Here is a 20213-nt window from a genome sequence, read left to right as displayed (position 1 = left end):
ATGGGCCAATGGTTAGAAAGCAGGGATGAGTCCAGGGAAGTTTTTTTCAGGGTTGAGATAATCATAGCTGTTTTTTGGAGGGAGAGATTGATGGTGTCAGAGAGTTGAGGGGCAAGGAGGTGGAGGTGGGAGCTAAGGAGAGGGGTGGGGATGGGGTCAATGGAGCAGGTGGTGTGTTTCATGCTGGATATGGTGGTGATGAAAGAGGACGGGGAGACAGGTGCGAAGATGTTCAGGGAGGGATGGGAGTGTGAGGGGGAGATGGGGAGGAAGTTGCGGTTGGGAGGGCAGAGACAGCTGATCAGATCGCCTCCATTTTGGACTCAAGGAAATCCAGCATCTCCTCACAAACAGAGTTTGAGGAGAGAATGGGTGAGGTGTGAGCGGGTGGACGGAGGAGCCGGTTGGTAGTGGAGAAGACGAGCCTGGGGTTGTGCTTCGCCTCCAAGGTTATCTTGGAGAAGAAGGACGATTCGGCAGAGGTGAGGGTGGAGTGGTACGTTTTGATGTGATCCAGCCAGATCTGCTGGTGGACCATTACATCAGATTTGAGCGAGGTGCATTCGGCAGCCCGCACCTGACACTTGAGGGAGTGGAGGTGGCTGGTGTACCAAGTGAAATTCGTGAGGAGGAGGCGGTTTGGGAGGTGAGGTGGGCAAGGGCATCTAGATTGGTGGAGAGGGAGCTGTGGAGGAAAGTCAGTGAGGAGGATAAATCAGTGCGGGAGATAGGCCAGAGGGGAAGGAGTTCAGATGATTTCAATGCAGCAGAGAGGGATTGCGGATAGATTTTTTTCTAGTGGCGATAAGAGACAGAGGTGGGTTGCATGGCAGTGGGGAGAGGGATTGAGGAGTTAAAGGAGATGAAATGGTGAGGGTGGAGCAGTACGTTTTGATATGATCCACGTCAAAATGGGGGCGGTAAATGAGGAGAATTTTGAGGGAAAGATTGGAGCGATGTAAGGTGCTTGACTGAGGGGAATCAGTCAGAGAAGTAAGGGGATGGCTTTGTCTGTGATTGTGATATCCAAGACACTGAGGCCCTGGGTAATCACCAGGTCAAGTGGGTGGCCATGAATGTGAGTGGCAGAGAGGATGTGGAGGGAGAGGAGATGGAGTTTGAGGGGTGAAGTGAAGGTTGAAGTTGCTGAGGATGAGGAGGAGTTCAGAACCGAGGTAGAGAGAAGCTAGGAGGGTGGGGACGTCAGAGATGAAGGTGGGGGAGGTTTTGGGGATGGGGCTGTAAATTAGAAGAATTTTGAGGGACAGATTGGGGTGATAATAATAATAATAATCCTTGCATTTGATATAGCGATGAAGAATGTAAGGTGCTTGAATGAGGGAATAAGCCAGAGAAGTAAGCGGATAGAGCAAGTGAGGTTCTGGAGATGAGGGCCATAACACCACTATGGAGGTTGGGACATGGGGCACGGTGGGAGGTATAGCCAGGTGGTGTGGCCTCAATGATGGGGAATATGAGCGGATATTTTGAGGGGGCGGAAGGGATAGTTGCCGAGGAACGTGTGAGATGGGAGGGCGTGATGGACTGAATGGCAGGGAGGGTGAGAATGAGGATGAGCGAGCAGAAGTTGGCCCCCGGGGTCTGGGTCCTGTGGGGCTTGAGTGATAATAAGGAATGGGGCTGTCTGTGTGACTCTGGTGGACAACTAACGCCGAGTGTCACAGTAAGCCTGACGGAGGATTCCTAGGCTGAAGCAGAGGGAGGCTATGGGATGGTCAAGTAGGGATAGGATGAGAGGAGGTCAGAAATAATAATAATAATAACCCTTGCATTTGATATAGCGCTTTTTATGTCATCTAGACATCTCAAAATGCTTCACAGAATATACTGTAAAGTGAATTGACTGTTTGTTTGTGGGTGAAACTTGCCCAACATTTCAGCCTGCCAGGAATGGAACCACTGAGCTACAGTACAGTGAACTACAAGAGAGGATAGAAAGGACAGAAAGAGGAGAAAGCATGGAATGGATGCATAGAATGATAAAAGACAATCCCCACCCCTCCACCCCCAGAAAGTGTGGGTTTGTTCAGGGCCTGGAGTAGACCTGGCCTCTGGCACAGACAAATGGACTTATACTGGAGGTGCAGTACACTTAGATTCAGGCAATGATTTGCTAGCTTCTTGCACTTCTAGGTTAGTAAGATTGCTCCCAATGTCACTTCCTACGTGTTTCATGAATATGCAAGAAGTATCACTTACGTCACTGCTTGTTCACACTATGTGACATTAAACCCAGGTCCCGCCTGCCTGATCAGGCAGATGTTAAAGATCCCATGGCATTTTTCAAAAGCAGAAGAATTGTTTTCGAAAAGTAAAATTGGTCATTCATTTCATGGCTGTCTGTGGAACATTGGCTTGACTGTGTACAAATTGGCTGCAGTGTTCTCCCACAAACACACATCACCGCACTGTGCAGTATATCCTGTGTATATCCTCCCAATGTGATAGGTGCTGTACCAAACGTAGGATTATTATTATTATAAGTACAACTTCCTGCAATGGTGAGTCATAAAGTTCTTGTGAGATTAGAAACATAGAATTATAGAAACCTACAGAGCAGGAACCCTTTTATCCCATTGAGTTTGCACTGACTCACAGAGCAAAGTGTTCATTCCATCCCACTGTCCGATCCTATCCCGATAACCCTTTGAGCCTTTACTTTTCACATACCTGTCTACTTCTCACAGTGAAGCACTTTGGGCATCCCGCTGACATGGAAGGCGCTATTCCAAATGCAAAGTTTTTTTTTAAATCCACAATGGACTCTGCCTCAACTTATTTGGCTAGGCATTCCACTTCCCAACAACTCTCTGTGTGAAAATATTTCTCCTAAGCTCTTTTTTCGCTTTTCTTGTGGCTACCGTATACTTATGTCCTCTAATCATTGACTCCCCTACCAGTGGAAATAACTTCTTCCGGTTTATCCTGTCAAAATTCCTCATAGTTTTCTACACTTCCATCAGATCGCCACTCATCTTTCTTTGCTCCAGTGAAAACAGACCCAACCTCTCATCATAACTGTAGTCTTTCATCCCTGCTTTCATTTTTATAAATATCTTCTGCATCACCTCCAAAGCCTTATAAACATCCTTCCTGAAACGAGGTCCTTTCTCCCTCACATCCGCACCACAACTGGCACCGCCTTCCATCACCTCCGGAATATCGCCAGACTACGCCATTACCTCACCCCTCACGCTGCTGAAACCCTGGTTCACGCCTTTGTCACCTCAAGGCTGGACTACGGGAACTCTCTCCTCGCCGGCCTTCCCGCCACCTCCCTCCACAAGCTGCAGGTCATTCAGAACTCTGCAGCTCGTGTACTGTCCCGCACCAGGACCACATCACTCCCACCCTCGCTCGCCTCCACTGGCTCCCCATCCCCCAGAGGATCGAATTCAAGATCCTCATCCTCACCTACAAGGCCATTCACGGCCTCGCTCCCTCCTACCTCTCCGACCTACTATCCCCCTACCTACCTGGCCGTACCCTCCGTTCCTCTGGCTCCGGTCTGCTCCACATCCCCCGCCCCAACCGCCCTACCATCGGTGGTCGGGCCTTCAGCCTCTCAGCCCCGAGGCTCTGGAACTCTATCCCCCAGTGCCTTCGCCGCTTCCTCCCTTTCCTCCTTCAAGGCCGGTCTCAAAACCTTTCTCTTTGACCATGCCTTCAGCTCCCCTCTCGACTCTCTTCCCCCTCCTCGCTCCCTCCCTTCCCTCCCCTCACCCTGACCATTTCCCCCCTCCTCGCTCCCTCCCTTCCCTCCCCTCACCCTGACCATTTCCCCCCTGCTCGGGTCATGACCCAACTGTGCAGCGCCTTGGGACGTCCTCCTGACGTGAAAGGCGCTTTATAAATGGAATCTTGTTGTTGTTGTTGTTGAGGTGCCCAAACCCAAAAGCAATACTCCAGTTGTAGCCTAACTGGAGTCCTATAGCTCAGTGGTTAGAGCACTCGCTTTGCAAGTGAGAGACCTGAGTTCAATTCCAGGCAGAGGGCGAAACCTTGGGCAAGTTTCCTTACTCCACACAGAGCCTAATAATAATCCCTCCAAAACCCAAAACAATAATAAATTGGTCATTTTCAATCTACGACTGTTTGTGGGACATTGCTGTGCGCAATTGGCTGCTGCGTTCGCCCACAAATATACAGTCAATTCACTTTACAGTGTGTTCTGTGAAGCGCTTTGGGACGTCCTCCCGACATGAAAAGCGCTATATCAAATGCAAAGATTATTATTATTATTATTATAACTGATACTTTGTACAAATGTGGCATTATTTCCGTTTATACTCTATACCACTAGGTATAAAAGCCAGAATATCATTAACATTTTTCACATTCCTTTTCAGTCGCACTGACAGTATCAAGGACTTATATACCTGCATTCCCAACCCATTTTCTTCCTCTGCTCTGTGCAACATACTGTCATTCAATATAAAATCCTTTTTTTTCCTGTCAAAATGAATCATCTTAAATTTTTGCTTCATTAAACTTCATCTAACACTGATCTACGATTGCATTAATCTATTTAAACCCTGCAGTCTCTTGCAAATCTTCTCAATATTCACTGTACCACCTAGCTTGGTGTTATCCGCAAACTTTGATACCTTTGAAACCTTGGGCAAGTTTCCTTACTCCACACGCCTAATAATAATCCCTCCAAAACCAAAAACAATAATTAAATTGGTCATTTTCAATCTACGACTGTTTGTGGGACATTGCTGTGCGCAATTGGCTGCCGCGTTCGCCCACAAATATACAGTCAATTCACTTTACAGTGTGTTCTGTGAAGCGCTTTGGGACGTCCTCCTGACGTGAAAAGCGCTATATCAAATGCAAGGATTATTATTATTATTATTATATCCTTATAGCTAAAAGTCAAGGTCGTAATACAGAAGGAGAAAAAGGAGTTCCCAGGCAGACCCGTGCTGCCATTAATTAAATATCAGTCTGCAAACTAGAAAAATATCCTTTAAGCCTTACTCTCTGCTTCCTATCCTTCAACTGCCTTTTTATCCAAATTGTCAGATGACTTCTGGAAATCCAAATACACTGCATCCATACCGCTACTTTTATCTACACTTTCAATTACTAGAGTATTGTATTAACTTTGCCATTATCAGTTGAGACAAAATGGATCATGACATGTCTTCACAATATTATTTGATGTACAAACTCTGTTAGTATTATGCACTTTTGTGGTAAACATACAGTTTAAGTTGAGAATATATATTAGGAATGCAAATGATAAGAATTGTGCAGATGTGCTTCAGCATAATCTTTAGATTTACACACAGCTGTGGAATCCTGTCATATTGATTTGTTCTGGTTGCCTGACTGTTCATTGTCAAGTCCTCTATGTGAAATATCCAGTATTGGGTCTGTACTCTTCAGGTTAGTGCATGTAATTAATTTGTTTCTTTTATAAAGTATTACAAGATACAGTCAAACCTGTTTTCAGCAACCATTCAAGGAACTGGACCAAAGTGGCCTTTATGCCAGGGTAGCCTCTGAGTAAGGGTTCGTTGATGTGTGTAGAATTTCTAAGTGTATAGAAAAATATATCAGTACGTATTAATAATGAAAATTAGCTTTAACCCATATATCAAACTAGTTTTAATAAAGTAATAAATCAATTACAAAATGCAAATCGTTACTGTTTCCGTGGGCCAAACATTTCCATGGGCCCGCCTATAGACTCCCGCTTGTCTCCTAGCACACTGGTTGCGTTAGATGAGTGTTTGCTGAATAGAGGTGGTTTATTGTGGGAAATCGGTCTGGACTGTTCCAGGGTCATTGTTTGACACCTGAGCAGAGGTTGTTGCTTTAACAAGTTTGACTGTATACACATGAAGGAGAAAGGAGCAACAACAACAAGATTGCATTTATAGAGCGCCTTTCTTGTCGGGAGGAATATAGTTATACACATGAGGTAGAAAGGAATAAAAGGGTATGGGAGGGATTAAGGAATGGATGGAGACGCGTGTGGAATATAAACTCTGGAACAAACTAGTTTCTTTCTATTTTCAAAGAACCCCTGAACAGCACCGTACAGTAATTTCCAGTCAGTCTTATAACAATATTTTGATATGAAAAAACAGTTGATTCTTTGGTCGCTTTTAAGCGCTCCAAGACACTAACCTGCATGGAGGGCACAAGTTGTTGTTGTTGTTGTTGTTGTTGTTGATAGCACATCGTTATTTTTTCACATATAACCCAGAATGAAGATAGAATGAAGCATTGTATTTCTTTGTATTTAGCACACATTTTGTAAGAATGTTTCGCTTTTGTATTTCACACAATCGGCTGCACTCAAGTTGTCTGTTGATGGTGATCGGTTATGATGTGCTGGAGTTCCCAAATGGTCTCAGCCTTGTTTTAATGGGTACTAAGAGCTTCTGTTGCCATAGTGATTCCAAGTTCAGCTCGCTGCCAGAAGTTGCTCCAGACTTCTATGCTGGTACAATGTTTTGTTGCTTGAATGATTTATTCAATATATGTCACAGAATATTCCCTGAGAAGCATGCGCTCAGTAATGTGCACAAAAGATCCACAAACTGAAAACGTAATCATGTTGAACATAACAACAAAACGTTTTATCTAGTGGCACATATTGTTCATGTTTCACCCAGGAAAACCAACGCAGGATCGGAAAAGGTGCAGGAATTGGAACCCAATTCTGTTGCGTCGAATCTGGTGCCCAGTTCGCTGTGTGAAGTACTTTGAGATGTCCTCCCGACTTGAAAGGTGCCGCATAAATGTAAATTGTAATCATAACTTTTTATTATTTTTTCTAACTACAGGAAAGGTAAGGTTTAAATTGCGATGTTAACCGAAAAGAGAATATGTTTTTCCTCAGTTGGTTCATGATTAGGAGTTTACGTGAACGTTGTTAGTTCTGAACCATCGGAACAGATTTGTTTTATGTTGGGAGCTTAAATGTACATTTGTAATATTTAATAATATTTTAATATTTTTTAATATTGAATAGTAGGTTTATTATTCTGCTTCAAGGAAATAGATTTCTGCATCCCAAGAATTCTTAGTGTACTGTATTTCTGAAATATTTATAGATTTTGTAAAATGTTCTGTTCTATTTTGATATTCAACGAAATACAGAGAAAATTGTCAGATTTTATGATTCACCTATTTTCATATCATTAGATCTGAGCAGTATTCGTGATTTCCAAACCAGATAGTGCTTCATAAATTTTAAAGAAAGTAGTTGCTGAAATGGTGCTGGAACAAATGAAAATGCTTCAGTGTATGGGGATAATGGTCATCATTTTTATTACAAGTAAGTGCTTATAACGTCCCTGCTTGGTCCTTCTTTGCACACCAGCAAATCTTTAACTATCTGAACTATCACAATTACACAGTTATATACAGGGAGGTGTGAGGAAGTCAATGTGTTGTGGAGGTGTATTTTATGTGTGTGAGAGAGATAGAGAGAGATGGCTTGATTATCTAAAGAGTTAAATAAATATATAACTAAGATGGCCTTGACTGCCACCAACATGCCACAACTGCCCCTCTGAAGACTTAGAGGTTGGTTTAGTAATTGAATAACATTGTTTTTTTCTACTCTGCCCTCCTCTTCTGAAGGCAGTAGCTCAAGCCAGAGTACACTTTAATTGGCCCTATCACTTCTTCAGTACCTCTCCCCAGTGACCATTCTGATTTACAGATATCCCAGGCTGGACAGTGACTATCAGCAGGCCATTCAACCATGGAGGAGACAACATAGCTCAAGCCCTATTCTGCCCACACATAGGCATTTTTCAACATAGGTTAAATAATAAGTGATTGGTGGATGCAATACCAGATCATGTGTCCACCTCTTACCCGTAATTATTACTAATCCAATAAACCTGAGACATGCCTGATCTTCATAAGATCACAAGATTGGTTTGGATGAAGAAGACCCCAGTTTCTAACTGATCTTATCCTTCAAGAATATCCACCCTACATTCATCGCAGCACTGAGCTGTTTTTTAAATGAGTCCAGCACCCTGGCCCTGTTGTACCTTAAGCATTGCATTTACCACAGAGTCATCAGAGGAAGCCCTGGAATACAAATAATTGGTTGCTTCATTCACTACAGAATATAATTGCTACACTTTACAGTAAATTCTGTGAAACACTTTGTGACATCCTCCTGAAAGACGCTGTATAAAATGCAAAGATTATTTCACTTCATTTTTTTAAAATGTCAAATACTGTATATCTTAAATGGGTTTGTTTTCTTATTTTGTTTCAGAAGCTTTTACATTAACTAAGTCACAAAACCTAGCCCCAACTTTTATGACAAATATGACAGTTGTTCGCCTGAATGAAGATGCACTACCAGGTAAACCCAGAAAGCAGTAACAAACAGTATGGATATTTCTAACAATCTGTTCTCAATTATATGTTATGCATTGGATCTCAATGGCACATTGAATGGAAGGTAAATGAAAATTATTCCAATAGATTAAGGAGGAAAGGCTTTTGATCATACCAAACTATCCGTCAGTAATTTGATCCCTGAACAGTACTTTCAGATATGCCATGAAACCATAGAAATTTAGAGCATAGAGACCATTCCACTCATTGTGTCCATTTTTGCAAGAACTGTCCATTTAGTCCCATTTTCTTGCATTTTTCCCATGACAATAAAACAACCAAGCATAAGTTGATCATTGCCCAGGGCAAATTTTACAACAAACAGCATAAGTATTTCTTCAAGCAAAGGGTAATTATTGGTAACAGCTGGAAGAGGTTTACAGGAAGGGTGGTTGAGCTCAGGACACTGGAATCATTTAAGAATTGGAAGTAATGGGAAGACTCTAGGGAGGGTTTTGTAGAAAAATGTGATCAAATCAGCCAAAGGGTCTTTTTCAACCAAATCTTTCTTATGATCTTATAAAATACAAAAATGCATTTGCATAAGTGCCATTCACATGAGGAGGATGCCCCTCTGTACACGGGAGACAGAGAGTTACCTGTAGCATAATTCCAATTGACCTGGAATTGTGAAAATTCAAACTATTGCTTTACTGTGTACGTCAACTATTTCAATGACTATTGATATCCATTAAACATCTTGTCTTTGGCATCATTCTAAACAGCAACTGACATGTTAATCTAAAGATATTTATTTGATGTTTGTTTCTTAGTTTTTACATTTATTTTCTGCTGAATTTCGCAACGTTACCTTTCAGATGCTTTTAAGCACTTTGAGTCACTTCCCTGTGTGCAGGGCGCTATATAAGTGCAAGTTGTTATTGTTGTTGTTAATATTCACTATGTACCTGGCCATTACATTGAATCATGTAATGTTATGCTGACATTATACTGATTTTACATTGTAATAATAATAATAATAATCCTTGCATTTGATATAGCGCTTTTCACGTCGAGAGGACGTCCCAAAGCGCTTCACAGAACACACTGCAAAGTGAATTGACTGTATATTTGTGGGCGAACGCGGCAGCCAATTGCGCACAGCAATGTCCCACAAACAGTCGTAGATTGAAAATGACCAATTTATTATTGTTTTTGTTTTTGGAGGGATTATTATTAGGCGTGTGGAGTAAGGAAACTTGCCCAAGGTTTCGCCCTGCCTGGAATTGAACTCAGGTCTCTCACTTGCAAAGCGAGTGCTCTAACCACTGAGCTACAGGACTCCACTGTATTGTAACGTGCTCAGCAGAAACAAAAGGTTATCATGAGCCCAAGTTTCTTAATTATTCTCTCTCAATATTCCCTCTTCCAATTATGATCTCTGTATTACTGTTCTTTTCCAAAGATTATACATATCAGCATATGTTCTTGCATTGCTTTGAGTTTAACACATTTGTAATTCTTTCTCTTGAGCTGTTTTTACTTTCCTATTGATCATTTGTTTTCGTTTTCCTCCAATGCTCATAGTTTTATTTCCTTCCCTGAATATTTTCCTTCATATTTTCCACTCCAGGTGTGTCTGTTTTTAAGCTGGCAGCTGAAGATAAGGATGGTGATTCGCTCTTATATGGGCTCGAGGAACTGCCAGCTTCAGTTTACTTTACAGTGAACAACAGGAGTGGTGATGTAACTATTAAAGAGTCCATTGACAGAGAGGTATGATATTTTATAGGTATTTTATCTATTCTTCATTTACTGTGCATCTATGTAAAACAGACTGTAACTAGGACAGGTATCTTACTTGTTGACTGGTGGATACTGGAATACAGTTCATTCACCAGTTCACCAGTTGTAAGAGAAATCACTGCTGGATTCACATTATAAATTAAGAAAGTGACCATTTTTTGCTCATCTGCATTTTGTCCTTTTTTTTGGCTCATCTGCCCCCACACTCTGGAACTCTATCCCGCAGTTCCTCTGCCTCACCCCTCTCTTGCCTCCTTTAAATACCATCTAAAGACTTTCCTTTTCGACCGTGCCTTTGGACATCTTCCCACCCCCACACCCCTACCCTCCACCCCTCCTGACCCCAACTCCCAGCTCAGGTCAAAAAAAACCCTGACTATCCAGTGCCCTGGGACATCTTTCCAATGTGAAGGGTGCTATATAAGTGTAATTTATTGTTGTTGTCCATAAAATACACAGTCATACCCCTTTACATATAGCCTGTGAAGCCCTTTGAGACGTCTTGATAACATGATAAGGTTCTCTATCAAATGGAAAGGATTATTATTTTAGAATCATTTGACCTGCAATTGTAATTCTTCCCACTTGGATCCTATCAAGAGCAGGACTTAAGTTCATAACCGAGGCTGACATTAGTGTGTACTGAAGCATTGTTAGAGATGTTATCATTTAAGGTGAAACTGAAGACATATCTAGTTGTTCTGATTAATGTTAAATAATAATAATAATCCTTGCATTTAATATAGTTTTATCAAGTTGAAACATCTTAAAGCGCATTTCAAGTTCCTATAGTCCGATTGCTGTAAGAAATCACTGCAATCTTAGACCCTATTATTCTCATTTGACCTGAGGAACCATCAGTGAATGGAATACTGTGAAGACGAATGGAATAAGTATCTGCGATTTTTATGCATAGCACATTTTATGTAGGTCTTTTGTTGCACAAATCTGGAACCCAATTTTTTTGTATTTTACAGGCATATGCAAACAACAATGATCACTTTGGAATAATTATTACGGTTAATGATGGGATAAATGCAATAGTAAGTAGCTTTAATGATATTAATAAAATAATAATAATCCTTGCATTTGCCTTATAACATCATCAGAAAGTCTCAAAACATTTCACAAGATTTATTGTAAAATGTAGTGGACACAAGGGAGCTTCCCAGGCCCTAGAGACAGTAGGAGGAGAGCAACAATGATGACCCTCGAATATGCGTTTGTCACCTCCCGCTTGGATTATTCCAACTCCCTCTTCACCGGTCTCCCCAGCTCCACTATTCAAAAGATCCAGCTCATTCAGAACTCTGCCGCCCACAAACTGACACTGACCAAACTACGTACCCACATCTTACCAGTTCTGGCCTGACTTCACTGGCTCCCCATCACTGAACGGATTGACTTCAAGATCCTCACACTCGTCTTCAAATCCCTTCACTCCCTGGCACCTCCCTACATCTCCGATCTCCTCACTCTCCAATCCACTACCCAGCGCCTCCGCTCGACTGGCACCAGACTCCTGATTGTCTCTTACACACTCTGCTCTACCATTGGAGGTCGTGCTTTCAGCCACTATGCCCCAAAACTCTGGAACACACTAACTCAAACCCTCCACCTTGCCCCCTTCTCCCCTCTTTCAAGTCCCATCAGAAAACTTTCCTCTTCGACCGTGCTTACGGCCACCTTCGTCCTCCCCCGGCTCGGACTCAGGCTTCACCACTGTTGAGCACTCTGACATGCTACCCTGCAAGAAGGGCGCTATAGAAGTGTAAATTGTTGTTGTTGATCACCATTGTTAGAGGAATGAGCTATGAACAACCATTAGGCAAGCTAAGGTTTTTTAGTCTGGAGAAAAGACGGTGTAGTAGTACCTTTAAAAGCGTACAACATTTAAAAAGGATTGAAATGGTAAATTCAGAACAATACTTCAGGATGCACTGAGACAGTAAAACAAGAGGCCTTAGGTTTAGAGTTGCAAAAACAATAACAAGTCGGGAGGACGTGTAAAGCATTTCAGACCCGAGCTGGGGTCGGGGGGGAGAAGGGAGGGGAGGGGAATGGGGGTGACTAATGGCATGGTCAAAGAGGAGGGTCTTGAAGTGGGACCTGAAGGAGGCTAAGGAAGGGGCAAGGCAGAGTGATTGGGGGATGGAGTTCCAGAGGTTGGGGGCACAGTGGCTGAAGGTACTCCCGCCAATGGTGGGGTGGGTGGGTTGGGGGACATGGAGCAGGCCAGAGCCGGCTGAGCGGAGGGAATGGGCGGGTTGGTTGGGGGTTTAGGAGGTCACAGAGATAGGGTGGGGCGAGACCATTGAGGACTTTGTAGGTGAGGACCTGGATCTTCAACTGGATCCTCTGAAGGATAGGGAACCAATGGAGTCGGGTGTGAATGGGGGAGATGGGGTCACAGAGTTTGGTGCGGGAGAGGACAAGGACTGCAGAGTTCTGGATTATCTGCAGCCTGTGGAGGGAGGAGTTGGGAAGGCCAACAAGCAGGGTATTTGCTTAGTCGAGCCTGGAGGTGATGAAGGCATGAACAAGAGTTTCAGTGGCCTGAGGGGTGGCAGAGTTGGGTGATGTTACGGAGGTGAGGGAAGGCAGAGCGGGTCATGGTTTGGACGTGTGGAAGAAAAGACAGTTGAGGGTCGAAAAAGACACCTCTGTTCCTGACTGGCTTGGTGAGTTGAAGCGAACAACCATGGAGGTTGATGCTGCCAGAGCCTGAGGTGCTGAGGCACTGGCACGAGCCAATCAGGAGGGCCTCAGTCTTGTTCACATTCAACTGTAGGAAATTTGCCCTCATCCAGGACTTGATGTCCGACAGACAGTCTGTCAGGACAGCAGTGGTCCTGGGGTTGAGGGTGGAAGCAGAAAGTTGACCCCATGTCTGCGGATGATGTCACCAAGGGGGAGCATGTAGATATTAAAGACGAGAGGGCCAAGGACAGAGCCCTGGGGGGACACCAGACGTGAAAGTGCGGGGGCTGGAGGAGAATCCGTTAGAGGCAACAAAGTGGAGACGGTGAGAGAGATAGGAACCAGGCAAGGGCAGGTCTGCGAAGATTAAGTAAAGAGGAGAGGAGGTGTATGAGGATGGAGTGGTCGATCGTGTCGAAGGTGGCAGAGAGGTCGAGGAGGACAAGGAAGCAGAGGGAGACCTGATCACAGATGTTCAGAACGTCATTAGTGACTTTGACCAGGGCTATTTCCGTGCTGTGGACAGCACGGAAGCCGGATTGGAGGGGTTCAAAGTGGGAATGGTGAGAGAGAAAGGAGTGGAGCTGGGACCCGACGACTTGTTCCAGGACCTTGGAGAGGATTGGGAGGTTAGAGATGGGGTGGTAGCTGGAGAGGAGGGATTGGTCCAGGGAAGGTTTATTCAAGATGGGGGTGATGACGGTTGGAACTGAACCTGTTGACAAGGAGAGATTGATGACGTCGGACAGGAGAGGGGCCAGAAGGTGGAGCTGGGAGATGAGGAGCGGGGTGGGGATGGGATCGATGGAGCTGATGGTGGGTTTGAGTTTGTGAACAATCGCGGAGAGGGAAGAGGGAGAGATAGGGTCAAAGGTGTATGGGGGGATGGGTGGGGGGTGGATCATGAGGGAGAGGTAATGTGGGTGTGGGTGTGAGTGTGGATGGGGCTGAGGTGGCTGAACGTATCCCCTCAATTTTGGTTTTGAGGAAATCCATCATCTCCTCACAGTTGAGTTTGAGGAGAGGATGGGCGGGGCGTGGCAATGTGGACAGAAGAGACGGTTTGTGGTGGAAAAGAGAAGCTGGGGCTTGTCCTTTGACTCCAAGATAACCTTGGAGTAGAAGGAGGATTTGGCGGTGGCAAAAGTGAAGTGGTAGATCTTGGTGTGGTGTGGAGAAGCCAGATCTGCCGATGGACCGTTAGCAATTTAAGGACAGATATCAGGGACCTTTTCTTTACCTAGAGGTAATTAAAGACTGTAACAGGTTGCCAGGAAGGGTGATTGATGCTAGGATACAAGACTCATTTAAAAATTATAGCTTGATTCTGAGATGGGAGGATAGTAGATTAGGTATTCTGGAAGGATGAGATTAGATGGTCTGAAAGGTTCTTCTTCCAAACAAATCTGTGTCAATTGTGTTTTGTTCTGCTCACAATTGCCATTCAATGCACATCTCTCAAAGTTCATTCATGTTCTCTGTTAAGTGCTCTTTGAGTTGAATAATTTCTGTGATTATTTTCATAAAATGAACATAAACATGAAATGTTCAAAAGAATGCAATATGAAAGTGCTCAAGCGGCTATTGGGATAGATTATTGGTCTCCCACATTTAGAGACCCAAATTCAAATAGCAGTCTTGCTTAAGCTTCATTACTTTCAGTCAGCAAGTTTTACTGCCACAAGCTCTTATTTGAACTGCAGCCGTAGCCAAGCATTCAATCTCAGGGGAAGGTAAAGTTAGTAGACCTACTTCTCCCTTTCTGGAATGACATTTCCTATTGACTGATCACAGACTAGCATTAGTGGGGATCTTGTATCTTGTCTGGTATTTCAAATGGATGTCAGATTTCAGTGCCAATTCAGTCAATCTTGTTAAAGTGGAATTTGTTGCTCATTTAAGAAATATAATGGTCGGGTTTGTATTCTGGCAGGATGAGATGTAAAGGGGCCTTTTTCATTTATCTGAATCCCTTTCTGATCTCTCGTGAAGAAGGAATGTATGTGGGATAAGTAATTCCATGCCCCATAATCTTTGAAACTGTCCTTAAAATCCAACGCTCACAAACAATCATACAATTTTGGCATTGTTTGCTCACTGATATTTGTTTATTGTTTGCTGATGGCTTTGGGGTTATGAAGGTTTGATTACAGATGCATTTCATAAGAATTTGGTTATGTCCAAGTTTTCTGGCTTCCTCCCTTACCTCTTTTAAGGTCTATCTCAAGATAATGTCTATCTTTGATCATCTTCCCCCTCCCCATCTCCCACCCTCCCCAGGTTCCACTCCCAACACGAGTGCCAGGCTAGGACTCAAAAGAGCCTTTAGACAATCTTCCAACATAAAAGGCAGTTATATAAATATAAAATTGTATTATATTTCCACTTAAAACGGTCAAATTAACTTTTTTCAATCAATTTGATAATTCAGTAATACATTCTTAAGTAATAATAATTCTTATATTTGATGTAGTCGGCAGGCTGTCTCAAAGCTCTCCATAATTTTATTTTGCTGGATTGTTTGGCAGAACACCAAGAGAAACTCCCTTCTTTTTTCGAATAATGCCATGTGATCTTTAATGCCCATCAACATTTCACTGCAACTCTTGTTAATTTTCTTTTTTTTAAGAGCAATCTAAATTTCAATACTTTCATGGCTTAAATTACCCAACACATCATGTGAACAGTGAACCAGACTTTTTTATAGTTAGTTGGTTGCGGAAACCTATGTTCAAGTTTTTAAGAGTTCATCCAAACTGAACCAGGAGATCCTGTGGCAGTAGGACACAACTAAGCCATATCTAAATCAGTTAGGGCTCCAAAAGAGTGGAGTCCTGTAGCTTAGTGGTTGGAGCACTCAACTCATAAGTGAGATGACCTGGGTTTGATTCCTGGGCAGGGTGAAACGTTGGGCAAGTTTTCTTACTCCACACACCTCTGTTTACCCAGCAGTAAGTAGGAACCCAGGTGTTAGTCAATAGGCGGATTGCTTTCTAGGGTGATAATCCCTTTTTTTAAAAAATAATAATTTGGTCACTCAATCCGCGACTGTTTGTGGGAGCAACACTGCTGCAAGTCATTCTTACACAATGGGAAGACAAGCTTTCAAATTTCCTAAACAAAAGAGAACATATGAATTATTTATAATGATTTATTATAGGTACAGGTCTTTGAGATAATTATGGATGTGAAGCCAAAATTAATATCAGTATGTGTAAAATATTTTAATTGTGCTTTTTTTACAAATTAGTCTCTTAGTAAAACTGTATCTTCTCCTCCTCGCTTCCCTGCTTGGTGCTCCTTTTCATTTCTGTGAAGCACTTTACAGCGCAACAGCCAATTTGCACACAGGCATGAAGTGAACGGCCAATTTTTATATTTGGGAAATTCTTGGGTTGGACACCCTTCGCTTTCTGAATATGCCAAGGGGATTTGTAACGCTCACCAGAACATTAGATTAACTCCTCATCCAAAGGACATCATCTCCAATAATGCAGCACACCCCAGCACTACACTGAGGTGTTCATCCTTGGTGAAATATGTTATATGTTGTTTCCATGTGTACTTATGGACCTTATGCTTCTCCTTCTGTAGGTGAAAAAGATTCTGCATGTATACATTGAGGATGTCAATGACAATGCACCAGTATTTAAGGGATTACCATATCAGGCAGATATACCAGAGGTACCCAGTGTAACATGTTTCAAATGTATTGTTTTACATTTGTTTTGTTTTTAAATTATATTTTGCCAGATAGATTGTAATCATTTCAAGATTGCTTTAAAATTATTAATTTTTGGAACAGGATGAAAATGTCGGCACAGAAATATTCAAAGTATTAGCCAAGGACTCCGATAAAGGCAATAATGGTTCTGTAACCTACGTAATTCTGGAGGTAATCCTTTTATTTTACTTTTTGCTTTTGCTTTTCTTTGTTTCCTATTGTACAACTAATATAAAACTGGATTCAGATTGTGTCTACAACATATGTTCAGGTTATGTAACTTGTGTATGTGTGCTTAGCTTATACCCTCAGATAACACTGGATTGTTCGAAATATCCAAAAATGGCTGTGTTTATCTACAAGGTCAACTGGACTTCTCCATATGCAGCATTTACCAGGTTCTTATTATGGCAGTGGTAAGTACCAATAGTCATAAATAAGTCTTCCTTGCATAGATATTCTGTAATAGATTTGGTTACACTTTCTATGCGTGTAATGTTTTTATGAATGGCTGGAGGCAGAGAATGTTCTTGACTCTTTGACTGCCAGTTCCATGTAGACGCCTGTGTCTATGGGGTGACCAGGCTACATTTCCACATCACACGTCAATATCACAATACTAAAGCTACTCAGATACCAAGATAGATTTGAAGTGTTCTAAAATAAAGGTAAAAAGATCGTTTTAAATTTACATTTTTTTAAAAAACGATACTCTGTTGTGGTTAAAGCATCTTGTTATGACTTGAAACTTATATAGTCTAAGCTGACACTCCAATGCAGGGCTGTATTGTTGGAGATGCTGTTCTTTCCATGCCTGTTCTAGTGGACATTAAAGATTCCATGGCACTATTCGAAAAGGAAAGGGTGTTTCTCCAGTGTCCTGGCCAAAAATGCCCCAAATAAAATTGATCATTCACTTCATGGCTGCTGCATTTGCCCACAACAAAACAGTCACACCACTTTACAGTAAAAATCCTCCTGACGTGGAAAGCACTGTAACAAATGTAAGAATTATTATTATTATTACTATTTATTCAAGAGCAAAGTTGGGTAAAGTGATCCCAGAGCATCTGGATTTATTCTGTAGAAAAACAAGGACCCCTTTTAAATCCTGGTCTATTAAAACATGACATAAATCAACATAGCATACAGAAAACTGAACGCCTGAATTCAATTCTTTTAACAGGATCAAGGCATACCGGAAACAAAAAATGCCACTGCAAGTTTGATTATAAACGTGATTGATATTCCAAATAAACCACCGGAATTTCTTAGCCCTTTTTATCACGTCCGTATTCCTGAGAATTTGCCTACCGTAAGTGTTTCAGCAGATGGAGCAGGTTAACACATTGCATTGTGGATCACGTTTCTGTATATTATGGTGGTTTTGTAAAAATTACATGTCTGAAATGTAGCTGTACTTTGTTTAGAAAACAGGTATCATTACAGTTATGGCAATTGATGGAGACAGAGGCATCAACAACCCAGTCAGATACAGCATTAGCGGTGCGTATTGCAGAATTAAGATGTATTTTCAGGAAAATAAATTTGAGATGGTTATCATATAATACATCCGATTTTATTGCATGTTTTATTGGATTTTATTTTATGCCATCCGCCCCACCATTAGCATGTGAGCTTTCTGCCATTTTGCACTCACTCTTGTGAACTTCATCCCAGAGTCCCTATGACCCATGCTCTCTCTCCCTACTTTCAAAGCCTGCCCAAAGATTTACCTCTTTTACCATGCTTGTTTTGTTCATTGCTGACTGACAGGCTACTTCCAATCTGTTGTTGCCTTTCCACCACAGCTTTTCTTCTCCCCTTTGTTTTTTCAATACCTCTGTGAACTTTCATTTTGTTTGTCTTGGTTTGGAGCTGAGTTTTTGTGGGTCGGTATTATGTTCATCGGGTTGGATTCCCTGGAGATTTGTATTTCATCATGTCACCTCCAAAGGCATTTTTGTAAATCATTATTGAGATATTTCTTTATGGTTTTAATTCAGGTACAACAGCATTTGATGTGGATGAAATAACTGGTACAATCAGTGTTGTCTCTTTGTTGGACAGGGAAGATATGAGAGGAGAACATGTTACATTTAATATCACTGTAAGTCATAAATCGTATCGTTCAAGGCAAGAGCACGGATGTTTTAAAATGAGCTATTTTCATTGACAAAATCATTTTGAAACACAGCAAGATTATTAAATGTCATTGAAGGTATGGTTAAGAAGAGAGGTATTAATGGCTGAGCTTTACTTAATTGTACCTGATTCAAAACTCTGTTGACCGTGTTATCACCTGTATCAGGTTCTGCACCCCTATCAACCCCATTGGCTCCCTATTGCAGAATGGATGGATTTCAAGATCTTCACTGTCACTTTCAAATCTGTTCATGGCCTGGCACCTCCCTACCTCTCCGATCAGCTCACTCCTCTGCCCACCTCCTTTGCTCAGCTGGCATGGGTCTGCTGCATGTCCCTCATCCCCTCCGGTGGTCGTGCGTTTAGCCACTGTACCCCAAATTTGCCTCAATCCTTCCGTCTTGCCCCTTCTTTGTCCATCTTCAAATCACACCTGAAGACTTTCCTCTTTGACTGTGCCTTCGATAATCTCCCCTCTCTTTCGAGCTCAGCGTCAAGCCACACCACTGTTAAGCCCTACAAGATGCTACCCAGGTAAAGGGCACTATATAAATTCAAGTTGTTGTATCTGGATGACTTTAGAAAGCAGTAAAAGTGGGTCATCAAAGAAAATTTCCAATTTGTGCTGTTTATGCTTTACCATTTTTACACCTCATTTGAATATAGTACAATACATATATTTACATAGAGTCCCACAACTGTCCAGTCTTGGGGCGCCCTCCTAATGTGAAAAATATAATATAATGCAATTTGCTTCTGGTTTGCTTTTCCGGGGATAATAATTCCTTCAAAAACAAACAAGCAAACAACCAAACAAATAATTAAATAAATTGGTCACTTCAATCCATGACTGTTTGTGGGACAATGCTGTGTGCAATTGATTGCCGTGTTTTGTCCACACAATATACAGTCAATTCACTTTACAGTATATTCTGTGAAGCACTTTGAGATGTCTCGAAGACGTGATAAAGCGCTACATCAATTATAAGGATTATTATATATTATTTGTTGTTGTTTATTATTGAATCTGTTTCCACCACCCTTTCAGGCAGTGCATTCCAGACCGTAACAACTCTCTGTGTAAAAAAAATTCTCCTCTTTTCCCCTCCTGTTCTTTTGACAATTATCTTAAATCTATGTCCCCTAGTTACCGACCCACTGCCAGTGGAAACAGTTTCTCCCTATTTACTCTATCAAAACCCCTCATAATTTTGAACACCTCTATTAAATCTCTCCTTAACCTTCTGTGCTCTAAGGAGAACAATCCCAGCTTTTCTGGTTTCTAACAAAGCATGTTCTCTAACAAAGCATAANTTTTTTATTTCAGGCTTTTGAATTTTTCGGGGGTGTTAAAGACACCTTTGCCTCAGTGACAACACCAGTGACAATATTAATACTCGATGTGAATGACAATAAGCCAACCTTTTATTCTGAGCACAGGAAAGTCACTGAGACGTATCACGTCACTGTGCCTGAGGAAACCGCGAGTGGG

The sequence above is a fragment of the Callorhinchus milii genome, unplaced genomic scaffold (genome assembly GCF_018977255.1).
Source record: "Callorhinchus milii isolate IMCB2004 unplaced genomic scaffold, IMCB_Cmil_1.0 Scaffold1, whole genome shotgun sequence".
NCBI classification, from domain to species: Eukaryota; Metazoa; Chordata; class Chondrichthyes; order Chimaeriformes; family Callorhinchidae; genus Callorhinchus; species Callorhinchus milii.
The sequence above is the reverse complement of the archived record's forward strand: the minus strand, read 5'-3'. Positions refer to the sequence as shown.